Source organism: Alligator sinensis, unplaced genomic scaffold, assembly GCF_000455745.1.
Source record: "Alligator sinensis unplaced genomic scaffold, ASM45574v1 scaffold191_1, whole genome shotgun sequence".
NCBI lineage: Eukaryota > Metazoa > Chordata > Crocodylia > Alligatoridae > Alligator > Alligator sinensis.
In genome coordinates, this window is record NW_005842282.1 from 738,085 (window position 1) to 752,442 (window position 14,358).

Here is a 14,358-nt window from a genome sequence, read left to right on the forward strand (position 1 = left end):
CCTGCCTATGCAGGGGGTCAGACTCGATGATCTCAAGCAAATCCCGGGACGTCTCAAGCAAATCCCGGGACGCTTCTCAAGCAAATCCCGGGACGTCATTCTCCCCCTGTACTCGGCCTTAGTGAGGCCGCAGCTGGAGTACTGTGTCCAGTTTTGGGCTCCACAATTCAAAAAGGATGTGGAGAAGCTTGAGAGAGTCCAGAGAAGAGCCACGCGCATGATCAGAGGTCAGGGAAGCAGACCCTATGATGACAGGCTGAGAGCCCTGGGGCTCTTTAGCCTGAAAAAGCGCAGGCTCAGGGTGATCTGATGGCCACCTACAAGTTTATCAGGGGTGACCACCAGCATCTGGGGGAACGTTTGTTCACCAGAGCGCCCCAAGGGATGACGAGGTCGAATGGTCACAAACTACTTCAAGATCGTTTCAGGCTGGACATAAGGAAGAACTTCTTTACTGTCCGAGCCCCCAAGGTCTGGAACAGCCTGCCACCGGAGGTGGTTCAAGCGCCTTCATTGAACACCTTCAAGATGAAACTGGATGCTTATCTTGCTGGGATCCTATGACCCCAGCTGACTTCCTGCCCTTTGGGCGGGGGGCTGGACTCGATGATCTTCCGAGGTCCCTTCCAGCCCTGATGTCTATGGAATCTCAGCAACACAGCTGAAGATGAAAGAAGCTGGGACTGAAATAAGAGCTATGTCTAGCGCCAAAGGACATTCTTCAAATGTCATGCCTTTTGCAACCTCTGACGAACAGTCAGAGCTGCAACAGCTTCATTAGAGTATTAATCTGTTCTCTGCACTTTTGATCTCATTGTTGGATTTGGCAGCAGCACAGGGTAAGCAATGGCGTAGACGGGAGCTAAAGTCACCATGCTCCAATACAATTCAGGACTGCTTTCTGGGAACAGGTACTTAACTTCAGTGTTAATGCTGCTCCCATTGCAGTGTTTCTCCTGGGAAGATCATTAAACCAGTTAAACCCAAGTGGCACCTTCAAACCCACAAGGATAAACCAGTAGGATGAGGCCTTCTTGCCATCTTCTTGATTTTTGTTGGGTGCTTGGTTTTGCTCCAGATCCATGGAATAGTCTGATTTTGATGATTCCACCATGCAAGTCTACCAGTACAAATTAAAAACATCTGAACAGATTTCTTGCCTCTATTTTCTTGCCCTCTGACTTTACGTTGTGGTACAGAAACATAGTGTGTGATTTTGCTTATTTTTTTGATATAGCCTGAATACAACAAATAGTGATACATTAGAACAGGCTGCTGCAATTTTGTCATGCACTGATCTGGTGGGAAGCACCTGAAAGTGTTTGTTTGGTGCTTTGTAACAAATAGCATTATAATCTCACTCTGTGGATGGTAAAGTAGGTAGTCCCTGACCTACCTGCAGATCTCTGATCACCTGCTGTTTGGCAGATAACAAAGTAATTTGACCATTATAAGTAAAATACTTTTCCTAGGCAATCATCATATTTAGTTAATCTGGGTGACTTTATTATGCTAAAAATATGTTTTAACACTAAACTATAGTTTACCTGCTTTAAGGCCAGTGATTCCCAAAGGATGTGCTGCAAGATCTCTCCCCCCATCCACCGCTCTGTCTGCTCCAATGGCACTTGCAGCTGCTCCTCTAGGGACTTCTGCCACTGCTGCTGCCTTTCCATGCCCTTCCCTACCCCCAAGCAGTCCCTGTGCTGTTCTTTCCTGCCCCCCCTCCCCTGTGCTCCCAGCAGTGTGCTCTGCTGCAAGCAGGTGGGCAGGCAAATGCATAGATGGAGCCACACTTTGTAGCCTGGCTCATCCCCTTCACTCTTCCCATGCTTCCAGGTTAGTGGAAGGGGCAGGGGGGAAGGGAGGTCCCAGTGTGTGGGAGCTTGCATAGCAGCTTCAGCAAGGTCCTTGCCCCTTGAGGTACAGACCAGAGGTGGGAGGGGGCAAGCAGTGGAATAAACAGGACATAGTAGGGTGAGACCCTGCCTCTGCTGTCCTTAAGTGGCACCATTTAGGCCAGTGATTCTCAAGTGTTTTAGCCTCGAGGTCTCCTTCATATTTCTTCTGAATTTAGATCTATTTCAGTAATTTTCAACCAGGTTATTGTGAAATTCAGGAAAGTGTGCTGCCAATTTAAAGCCAGAATAAAGGTGTGTGCCAGGTATCAAAAGTTTGGGAAACGCTGCTTTAGGCCTTGGGGAAAAATGGTATATTTTTAGTCACTTTCAGTTTATGATATCTGATCATTCAGGGGGCCCAGAGTCAGAAAGTCAAAGAACCCAGAACATAATCCTTCCTGCAAAGGATTTGGGTTGTAGTTAATGGAAATAGCATAGCCTAAAATATGTATGTTCCCACCTGGCCAAGGTCTACACCATGCTAGAACCTACAGTTATTTTAACCTGTTCAAAGCATGCACCACGCATTATTTTTTCCAAAAATTACCTGTAGCAGTTTTCTAGGTTTTTTTTTTTTTTTTTTGAACACCACCTCTGTGCCACCCCTAGGGTTAATGCAACAAAACCCACCTGACTCTCTTGCTCTGTCTCCATGTACGCCACATCCCACATATGAGGTCATGTAGCTGCCTTAGTGCAATACTAAGCACCTGCCAAGAAGCATACCCAAGATGGGGAACCTAACAGAGATCCTGGGCATGCACTCAGCTCCATTCTAAGGCATCAACATAGATTTATTTTCAGGATTTGGTGTTCATGTAGGAAGCAAGCAGCCAGGGCATGCTTCAAATATGTAGACCTGTGTGGTGGTGTGTGTACATACCCTTGGTGTCAGTAGGCTTCATAAGTACTTATAAAAGGGAGGGATGGTGAATCTTTCTGTTTAAATTTAACCTAACATTGGATTAATGACCAAAACCACCAAGTTTTGTTATTTTAAATCCCAAATATTATAAGTACATGCTGCTTTTTTACAGAATCTGCATTTTGTGCATTATCCATTCTTGTTTCTGCTTCGGTAGTTGCAACACAGTACATGAAGTAACCCAGGCAAGGTGATGGAGAGAGAGTCCTGGTATTACATTTCCCAGGTAAGAAGCAAAACAATAAAATGTATTTTTGTTCCTTCAGGATGCAAAGTGTGGATGAAAGCACAATAGGCATTTTGCTATATGACACCCAAACCTACTCCTGAGTACAGTGGTAGGTCTCATACAATCAAATATATGTTAACATTTAGATGTTGTTCACTCTTTCAGTAGATAATAACTTATTTACTGTTTAATTCAACTGAACTACTGGGTACCAATAAAGTAATCCCCAGTGCCTGACTAAATCTGCAGAATTATTGAACTGTTTTGGATTTATTCCTAGATCTTTTGCAAACGGAATACTCCAAAAAGACTATTAGCTTTATAAACGGGAGCTAAATTGCAGGTAAATGAAGCATGGCTTTACTGCTTGTGGGGAAAGAAGCTTAGTTAAGAGATTTGTTGACTGTAATTTCAATATTTGTATAACGATATGGTGTCTGGAAGTGACTATCATTAGAGAACTTGCATTGCCTTTTGTAAAGGCTGGTGGACCCATATTCAGCAGAGGTGCTGTGATTTTAAAACAAACAAACAAAAAAACAAAAAACAAAAACCCAAGCTTCATTTGAATTGTGTAGCACTTACTTTGAAAATATTGCTTCTTGTTTTCCTACTGGGAGCAGCAGAATTGAGTATAGTTCACTACTTAACATTTCCACTATTAGGAAGTCAATATCCTTGACTGCACTAATAGATAATGATGTGTGACTAATAACTTCTTATTGACTTTAATTCATACTTATTTGTATGAACCAAAATTTGATCAGAAACTTAAATTAGAGAGGATCTTTGTCTTTTCAAAGTTCAGTATAAGTGACTGCATAATCAGAAACACTTTTACAAAATTACTTTCATGCAGAATTCACATCACCTTTGGTGTCTCAGGTGAAATGAATATGGAGATGCATGTTGATGACATTCAGTATACCTTCATTAGAGATGAATTTCTGGAGAACATATCAAGTGGCTTTTGAAGTTTGTCTCTGTTGATAATGAGTATAATGGATGTGACCTCTTTGGACTATAAAAACCCCTAAGTTCTGAACATCTCCAAACTTCTGTTGAAATTCAAGGTTGATCCAGAAGTGAACTTAAAGGAACTTTGGTTTCATGGCAACCTATTATTACTTCTGGTCTGTACTTTTTTTAAAGCCCTTCTCTTAGTTACTGTATTACCAGTCTGTCTACTGAAAGCTCTACAGATCTTATATGGACTGAAATGCCACTTTTTTTAGCTAACAATGTGGGGCATCGATTGCATTTGCCTTTGGCAGGAATATAACTCATTTAGGCTCTTTGCAGCTGTTACTTTTTGAAACAAAACTCTCACTTTAATTTTGCATGTTTCACAAAAGTATGATTGGAGCACTTGAAGAGATTACTCCAGGACTTCCAAGTTGAACTGAATGAACCATATTTGTCCTGTAGAAAATTCTAAAAATTGCTTTTAGTCCAAATTTAGAATGAAAAGTCAAAATCATGGAATTGCCAGCAATTTTTTTTTCCAGTTTGATCCTGTATCTAATTAAATCTGCTCAGATAGATTAAGGGTGCTCAACTCCCAGTCCATAGGCCAGGTCCAGTCTTTGGCTCTGTGTCATCCAGCCAGCAGGGCTCCAACGGGTCTACAAATTTGGCAATGAAGAGCAGTAGCCCTGCTACCTTGCTGTCAAATTTCTGGACCTGATTCTGTGGTTGTGCATGCTGGATTGGGCACACAGGGTGGCATGGAGCCTTATTCCAATGCAGAGGGCCAGGCTTAGGCAGCACGGGGCCCTGGAGCCCAATTCCAAGACATGGTGGCTGGGAAGAGGCACTGCACTGGTGCCCTGGGGCTTGATTCATGCATGAAGAGGCCAACCAAAGCCACACAGAATCTGATCCTTGTGTGCAAGTAGAAGCATTGTGGGGCTCTGTCCTGCCATGGGGGCCCCATCAAGCCACCAGCCCAGCCCCGTGCACCTCATCTGGCCTGTGGGGCCAAAAGGACCAGAAATGCTCCAACTGTACCTATTACTTTTATGCAAAATTAAACCCTAGGGTTTGTTTTCTGTCTAATCCAAAGGCGAATCATAAGCCACAGGGTTACACTGACTGAAGTGTTGCCCCTTTAGAGCTACTCAAATCCAGTTATTTGGACTTCCTTTCCCTGAAAGTTTCAGATATTACCTCTCCCAAAAATTTCAGTAAAATCAGATTTTATTTGCAACTATAATATAATTATTTGCAAGCTTTACTCCCAAATGCTATCCTTTGATGGAGCAAATAATTTTTTTTTTTTTTTAGTTACAACTACCTTCAGTTGAAAATAACTGTTGCATTTACTTTTAAATAAACTTAATGCGCTAAAATCTCTGCTGATGTAAATTGATAGAATTTGGTGGAGTTATGTCTCAGGGATATATCCCTATATATCTACAGATTTTTTTTTTTTTAATTGCAAATATTTATAATGAGATTTATAATACAGCTATTTCTTTGCTGATGGTACTGTTTCTACACCATGCTTATTGTTAGATTGTTCTGGTAATTTGCCTATATTCCAGTGTGAGTTTCAGCATAATGAAATCTTTTGTCTCTCTTGGGAGCTAGTTATTTATTTTCTTTTGTTGAGGAAATTTAAAAAATATGATAGCAGCAATAATACAGAAAGTGATGACACTTTTGCTGAAATCCTGAAATTCACAGCAAAAAGAGGCTTTATTTATACTTTTTACCCTTAAAATTTTAAAAGAATTAGCTTTATCGGTATTTTCTTGAGGGAGATCATTGCTTTGAAGGGCACATCTAGACAGTTAAATGATGATCAGTGACGGAAGGTACACCAGGGATTCCTGATGAAGTAATGTTCCTGCTAAAATGATCTTTCTGCTGAATTCTACTACCCAAAAAAATGACATGGCATTTCCAGGAACTGCAAATTTTACATGTCAAACCAAGTGCTTATGTCCCAAATCAGTGATTAAAAGCTATTTTTGTGTGCCAGAAAACTGAAGTTTCTATTATCTGTCTTAGTTTGAGAAGTGCACGAAGTTAGTTGTTTTTTGTGACTGTTAAAATTAATTCATGTATTCTGTGTAGTATGAGAAGCAACGTACAAAGCTGTCTGAGGAACTGACTGAAAAGTATCAAAAGAAATGCATGCTCTCAGGAGGATTAAAATGTCACACAAACCTCTAGCTTTAACAGACTCAAGAAAGGCAATGTTGTCTTTACTTAAGAGCTGCAAAGGATGTTTATGGAAAATGCAGACAGACTATCACTGTAAATACATGATTCTTGATGAGTTTGATAGTGGAAAATAAAAATCCACTTTATGGTCACCCCACTGAATTAGAACCTGGGAATTCCTGGAGTTCTAGTCCTGACTCTGACACTGATTTAAGTAGCCTTGGGCAAATCATGCAATTTTACCAGCTTTGCCTATGGTCACTAACTTTGCCCATGTCTCAACTGAAAACATACTGTGTTTATATACTCGGTTGTTCTGAATATATGATGCCCTTTCCTCTTGGAAGAAATAGAGCTGCACCTGTGTGATGGCAGGGCAGGTTATGGTAACTGACACTGTCATTCAGCAGTGCAATTTAAACATGTGGCTACATTTTTTTTCCAGTTGGGGGGCAGGATACACAGAGTTGCAGGGCACCACTGCCATGGCATGGCATGGACAGGTGGTGAGTGTGGCGGGAAGCTCCTGCCTGCAGGAGGGGGAGTGGATGTGGGGTTTGTGGGTGGATATGGGAGTGTGTGTAGGTGGGGGTGCGGTTTGTGGGTGGGTGTGGGGCCCGTCCAGGATGCACAGCCTCTGCTGCCAGTGGCAGCAGGGGCAGAAGGCAGCAGGCTTTTGGAGCATTCATGGCCCATAGCAGGCAGAGCCTCCCAGCAGCCCATGGCTCTGACTGAATCCTGGGAGATGCATGCGGTGGCACAGAGCCCGCCTGACCCAGCCCAGCCTAGCCCACTGGCGTGTACCTTCAGCCAGACCGGACTTGCTCCATACCAGCACATGGGGCTCCTGCCACTGCAGGTGGAAGCCACGTGCCATCAAGCTGGGCCAACTCCATGCCTCCACATGGGGCTTCCAGCACTTCAGTGGGGGAGCCACATGTGGAGGCATGGAGCCTGCCTGGCCCAATGGTGCATGGACCAAGAGTCACAGGGAGTTGTGCACCCTGAGGGCCCACTGCCTGCTGCTCCTGCTGCCACTGGCAATGGGGGTAGTGCGCCCTGTGGGGTACGCACCTCCTCCCACAAACCCCACACCCATCCAAACACACATCCATGGCACTTCACAAGCCCCACACCTACCCACACACCTATTTTGAGCTAGTATGCAATTACCTCTATTGGCACTATGCAAATGCAAGTAAATCAGGACAAAATTTTTTTAAAAATAAAATTAAAATAGGTTATACTAGATGTTTGACTTTTTAATATATGCTTTGTTTCTTTTTCAGCTACAAGGTGGCAGACCACCCAAAAGGAGTACTTCTAGGGACAAGGGGAGGGACTTCTGATGACACAGGTCAGGGGTTGGGGTGGAATTTCCAGTCCCAAAATGGCAATCAGGGAGCAAGGCATCTGTGAAGGGACAGGGCCCTGTGGCCCTTGACAGCTCACCAAAAGTTGTTAAGGAGCCCTCCAGCTGAAATAATTTCCCACCCCTGCTATAAACCATTTTATCCTGGGATAAAGTGGTCATACAGACATCCATGTCTGTTGTCCGAGGATAAATCCTAATAAACTTACTACCTTTTACCTGGGAATTTTTATCTCAGGATATTGCAAAGTATGCCTGTACAGTTATCTCAGCACTGCATCAATCAATGGCAGAAAAGAGAAACCATATTCAGCCACTCACTAAACCCTGGTTAGAAGTGCTCTGTGTGTACACACTAATCCCAGGATATTTTTGTTCCAGGAAAAATATAGGCACAACCTAACCAGGGACAAATGCAATGTTTGTTCCTAGCATAGCCTCAAAACAGACATCAATTTCTCTCAGCACAAGGCCTCTTATTCTAGGATCTAACAGATGTATAAACCCATTCTCCCACTTCAAGTACCTGTAAAGTATCAAAGATAACACTTTTTTTATCCAGGACAATCATGCCTAATTTGAGTTTGCTGTCATTTATAAAATCATAGAAAATTAAGGTTGGAAGGGACCTCAGGAGGCCTAGTCCAGCACCCCATCCCCAAGTATATCATCCCAGTCGAGGCTTTGTCTAGCCAGGTCTTAAAAATATCCAAGAATGGAGATTCCACAACCTCTTTGGGTAGCCTGTTCCAGTGCTTCACAACCCTCATAGTGAGTTTTTCCTAATACCCAACCTGAATTTCCCTTGAGCTCAAGCTGCATGTGTAAATGCCTGCCCCAAGCCTGTTTTGATGGGTGTCAAAGTCTGGGACAATCGGACCTGGGGTAAACCCAACATCTGTTTTTACCCGTAGTGTTTTGCAGTTGAAATTATTGATTCCAAAGCTCCAGAAATTGGGAGGCCAGATTCATTCCTGGTGTGAGTCCATCAAACTCAACGGACATAAATAAAGGATGAATTTTGCAAAGCTATAGGCAAAACAGCAGAAATACTGATAAAGCAGAAAAATTAGAAGGAGTGTGTTGGCAAGCTTTGAAGGAGGGAGAGGAAACCCAGTTTCCAATCATAAGGGCTTGTCACAGAGCACTTAGGGGCTCTGTGCCTGAAGAGGGGAAAACTGCTAGGGAAGGAGTCCTAGCAGTGACTAAGGAGCGCAGCTGGGGGTTGCCGGGGCAACCAGGGAAGGTCAGCTGACCAGGAGGGGGCAGGGCCTGGCCCTTATAAAGCCCAAGGAGCTGAGACCATAGTCAGTTCCCTGCCAGCAGCCAAAGAGGCAGGAGCTCTGGGAGCAAAGAGATGAGGAGAGGCCTGCCAGCCGGCCAGCCAGCCAGTACTGTGAGCAGCAGCTCCAAGATGCTGGAGCAATGTTGTTATAGCCAGACGGCTTATATTTTAAGTTGTAGCCAAGGGCTGGAGTTTGTGTTTTGTTGTTGTTATAAGACCGGTGGTTTGGGTGAGGCTATTAGGGGTTGGAGGAAGCCTCATAGGAGAACCCACAGTAGCGTGGGGATCCCGGTGCCAGTAAGGGCGCAGTTTACAGGGTGCTTAGACCCCAGCCCCAGAGAGGGGCGTTTGAACGGCCCAAGGTGGGCGTAGCAAGCCCCAGAGAAAGGGGCAGCACTGCGGAGAGCCCCAGGAAGGGGGCAACTACTGAGAAGCCCAGTGTGGGCATAGTGAGCCCCAGAAAGGGGGCCATCTTATTGAGAAGCCCAAAGGGGGCACGGTGAGCCCCAGAGAGGGGGGTCGCACGATTGTGAAGCCCAAAGGGGGCACGGCAAGCCCCAGAGAGGGGGGTCGCACGATTGTGAAGCCCAAAGGGGGCACGGCAAGCCCCAGAGAGGGGGGTCGCACGATTGTGAAGCCCAAAGGGGGCACGGCAAGCCCCAGAGAGGGGGGTCGCACGATTGTGAAGCCCAAAGGGGGCACGGCAAGCCCCAGAGAGGGGGGTCGCACGATTGTGAAGCCCAAAGGGGGCACGGCAAGCCCCAGAGAGGGGGGTCGCACGATTGTGAAGCCCAAGTTGGGCACAGAAAGCCCCAGAAAGGGGGCAGGACTATGGAGAAGCCCAAGTTGGGCACAGAAAGCCCCAGAAAGGGGGCAGGACTATGGAGAAGCCCAAGTTGGGCACAGAAAGCCCCAGAAAGGGGGCAGGACTATGGAGAAGCCCAAGTTGGGCACAGAAAGCCCCAGAAAGGGGGCAGGACTATGGAGAAGCCCAAGTTGGGCACAGAAAGCCCCAGAAAGGGGGCAGGACTATGGAGAAGCCCAAGTTGGGCACAGAAAGCCCCAGAAAGGGGGCAGGACTATGGAGAAGCCCAAGTTGGGCACAGAAAGCCCCAGAAAGGGGGCAGGACTATGGAGAAGCCCAAGTTGGGCACAGAAAGCCCCAGAAAGGGGGCAGGACTATGGAGAAGCCCAAGTTGGGCACAGAAAGCCCCAGAAAGGGGGCAGGACTATGGAGAAGCCCAAGTTGGGCACAGAAAGCCCCAGAAAGGGGGCAGGACTATGGAGAAGCCCAAGTTGGGCACAGAAAGCCCCAGAAAGGGGGCAGGACTATGGAGAAGCCCAAGTTGGGCACAGAAAGCCCCAGAAAGGGGGCAGGACTATGGAGAAGCCCAAGTTGGGCACAGAAAGCCCCAGAAAGGGGGCAGGACTATGGAGAAGCCCAAGTTGGGCACAGAAAGCCCCAGAAAGGGGGCAGGACTATGGAGAAGCCCAAGTTGGGCACAGAAAGCCCCAGAAAGGGGGCAGGACTATGGAGAAGCCCAAGTTGGGCACAGAAAGCCCCAGAAAGGGGGCAGGACTATGGAGAAGCCCAAGTTGGGCACAGAAAGCCCCAGAAAGGGGGCAGGACTATGGAGAAGCCCAAGTTGGGCACAGAAAGCCCCAGAGATGGGGGTCGCATGATTGCGAAGCCCAAGTGGGGCATGGCGAGCCCCAGGTAGGGGGGCAGTATTCGAAGCCCAAGTTTGGGCACTGAGAGCCCCTGATAGGGGGCCGCATGGTAGGGAGGCCCGAGTTGGGCACCAGAGAGCCCCAGAAGGGGGCAGCACAAGAAAGAAGGCCCAGGGAGAACAGTAAGGGGCCACATAGTGGGAGAATAGGATTAAGACAACGGTGATTACATCGGCGAGGCGTGGACTGTGGTGTAGGGGAAGAAAAGGAGCCACAGATAGCGCCCCCTGGTGATGGGGCAGTAGAATGGCAGCCTCCCACTAATTAACATCGACTAATTAATTAACATCAAGGCATGGCAGACGAGAAGGCGGGTGGTTGCCCACAGACAGGTGCGTGGGCCACATTAAGGGTGGCCTAGCATGACGACCTATTACAGGGCTAAATACAAATAGTTGACAGTCAAAAGCCTGAGGCTGAAAAAATCCAATCTTCACAGGCTTTAAGCTGCGTAGATTGAACCGATGAGCAAGTGAACAGACATTCATTTTTCATTTCAGAAATCCAGCCACATGCCTACAGTGGCCCAGGCGAGACGTTGGGGGTGTTGAAGCATCTTCCTGCTCAGCAGACAGCTTGGAGCAGACACCTTGGGCCAAAGCTAGCTTGCCCACTCTGTGAGGGGGAATTTGCTGGGGAGCTGCAAGGTATCCTGGGATTCTGGGGGACTGTGAGTTAACTTAACTCTGCAGGAGATCTAAATCACTTAAATCTGATACTTCATCCATCCAGATCTATCCTAAACTAGGTTTGGCCATTTTGAAAGTGGTTTATGTGCTTTGAATGTCTGTTGTGTTACAGATTTGTACTGGTTTCTGATCACTTCTACAGGTTTATGTGTAATTGATGTCCCTAGCTAAGGTGATAGATTTCCAACTGGCATGTTTTCCTTCTGAAAAAAGAAAACAGGTTTCTATTTTTTGTTTCAGCAAATATGGGTGTTTTGCAAATTAGAATACTTGAACACAGACTTCACTCTGGTATCAAGGTTCTGCTGACCAAGCAAGTGAAGGTTTATCAACTTCTTGGTTTTTTGCTACAACCTAACCTTCTTTCCACACTATGTCCCACAGTTAAGGAAATCCTAAGTGTAAGGCTTGTAGGGACTGAACAGGAAGCCTGTCATAAGATAAAGAAATCTGTATGTAGGGCAAGTCAAATGCTTTCTGTTGAATTCTGTAGGTATGAAGAAGAAATTAATTCAAGTTACATTTTATCTCTTCTACTAATTTGTAAATAACTGGAAATATCTTCAACTTCTTTTCTGCCAGATGTTGGCAATTGATATTGATAGCTTCTATCTTAAACATAACAGGTGCCTGTAGATGTGTGGGATGCCTGTGCCAATGTACTGTAATTACAGCGTGTTGGAGCAAACTCAATTACTCAAGTCTGCTGGAGCATACTAATTAGCATGCTCTACCAGCCTTGCCTCGGTGTCTTGTGTATTCATTTCAAAATGGTGGTGGGGGCACTTTTTAACTAAACCTCATCCAAATAGCTTTAATTAAACTGCCCCACCACCATTTTGCAGCATGGGATGCTGAATACACAAGATAATACAGGTGCTTTAATTACAGTGGCTCCTGAGAGCTGCTCTAATTAAGTGCCCCACCTCCAGAGCACATGTAAAAATGACCAACATTCCTAAATTTGCACTTCATAACTATATGCCTGCTCCTCTAATTTGAAGATTGTACTTTGCTGTAGCACTGGATCATAGAATCATAGAAAATCAGGGTTGGAAGGGACCTCAGAAGGTCATCTAGTCCAACCCCTGTTCAGAGTAGAAGCAAAGCAGAATCATTTGATAACTCACACAGTACATTAAGTTCAAATCAGTGCCTTCTCTCCCTTTAACATTCATTTCTAGATTTGATCCTCTCAATATTTCTGTAATTTTTTTTTCAGGAGGTGACTTGCAGCAAGGCTGAAAAACCTACCATAACTCCCTTGCATCCTATCACACAATGCTACTTTTGGACCAGGTGAGTATAATCTGGTTAGAATTTCTTCAAATGTCCCTGTTGATTTCCCCAAAAGTTAGTATATAAAGGTGCATAACTACCCTGCTTTCTTTCCCAAAAGCAATCATCATTATTCTTCTCAAGAAAGGGGTTTTTCTATGCAAGGTGATCATTTAATGTATTGTAGGAGGACAGACCATTGTCAAGTGAGATGTAAAGCTTCAATCTGAACCAATATGGAATAGAACATTGCCTAAAATGCTTTCTTTCCTGAAGAAATAAGTATATTTCTTAATTTCTTCATGTTCTTATTGTATCTACTTTCTCTGAGAAGGGAACCTATTCCTTTATTTTTTTCTGAATCCTATTTTTAATAAGTAGGTTTTCATTAAGACTAAGAAAATATGTCACTTAAAAATGGTAACATGATAGTAAATGCTTTTATACTAGTAACTCTATGACAAGGTTTGTGCCACGCCATATATGCCATTCAATATGAGTTATTTAGTTAACTTGGATGTTTGCAAACAATGTGCATACATCTGTAAATGTAATCTTCTGGGCAGCGTGCCCTGTCTTCCACTGAGACATGGCTGAGGCTATTTGCAGCACACACCCAACTTGGCAGCTGTGGGGGCTCCAGGTGTCCAGGTGAGGAACGGAGTAGCTAAATTAGCTAAGCTTTTGGTGCTGCAGATCTTGGAATGTAGTGATTGCCATGGAGGGGAGAGAGAGAGAGAGAGAGAGAGGAAGAGCTCAGGGCCAATATTGGGGCCCTTCACCTTGTTTGTTTACACTGCTGCTTCTTTACTTTCCACTTGCTTAGGCTCTTGCCATTGCTTCCAGCCTCTTCCTTGCAGGCTGGACTTCTGCTCAGCATATGCCTAGATGCCAAACATAGAACTGCAGGGAAATGCCAACAGCTTTCCTCAGGGGGCAAGAGAATCCAGCTGAGATGCGGGGATGCCTGACCAACCTGCCAAATGCTTGATTGTCACATGAGATGTGTGACCTTTGGAATCCCTGAATAGCATGCTGCACCCAATTAACTTGTATCACTTTAATAAATCAGGGTTGCTGTTGTTTTCAATGTAATGCTTCTTTTCTCTGGACCACCCCCATACTAGACAATAACAAATCCAGGGTTGAACTAACCCACAAGGTATCAGGAAATCTCCTGGAAGGCTTCTAGCAACAGCTCAAACAATTATTTTCACTTGTCTCTTTCAGTCTTACACAGATACAGGCCTCTCAGACTTCTCTGGTCCCTGGGAGCCCTCCTGCAGCTGCTCCTTTGCCCAGAAGACAACAGCTGCCTCCATCATATGGTGCCAGCATTGATTTGTGGTAGCTGAAAATGAGTTGCAATTGCTGCCAGTAGGAAAGTAGTGTTGCTTGCCCTTGGGATTTTGCCATGAGTCTTACAATACTTATTATGTTTCTTAAATCCCCAGCTGCTGGAGTCAACTGACTTTCTGAGAATCTCCGGTTTCATTGAAAAAAACTTAAGTTACTAGCTCTTATGGTTGCAGAGGAAAGACTGAAAATGAGTCCAAGCCTCAAAAATCAGAACACAAATAAAAAGAAGCCAAAATTCATTACTTCCTTAAAAGCAAATCTCATAGATTCATGTGTGGCAAATGTTTGGGGCTGGCAAAGGGATGACAGGGGAGGAAGAGACTGTTTTGGCCCTAAATGAAATGGATTTTACCAGTGATCTTTTGAAGTCTGGAAGATCCTCTGTTCTATTAGGGCCTCCCTCAATGGAAAATCCTCT

At 45.0% G+C, this 14,358-nt stretch overlaps 1 long non-coding RNA gene across 3 annotated transcripts in view; it reads left to right on the plus strand.

Annotated features, from left to right (window-relative positions):
• The window catches only part of LOC102373740, a 20,510-nt gene extending 6,815 nt beyond the window's left edge, over positions 1-13,695 (plus strand). The window contains exons 2-5 of one of the 3 annotated variants that reach the window (XR_003095087.1): positions 2,984-3,052; positions 11,115-11,261; positions 12,526-12,602; positions 13,408-13,695. This is a non-coding gene — a long non-coding RNA (uncharacterized LOC102373740). Of the gene's footprint in view, positions 1-2,983; positions 3,053-8,915; positions 8,995-11,114; positions 11,262-12,525; positions 12,603-13,407 lie in introns of those variants that run through there. The other 2 variants (XR_001358381.1, XR_001358382.1) reach the window with 2 other exon arrangements.
• The last annotated feature ends 663 nt before the right edge of the window (positions 13,696-14,358 follow it).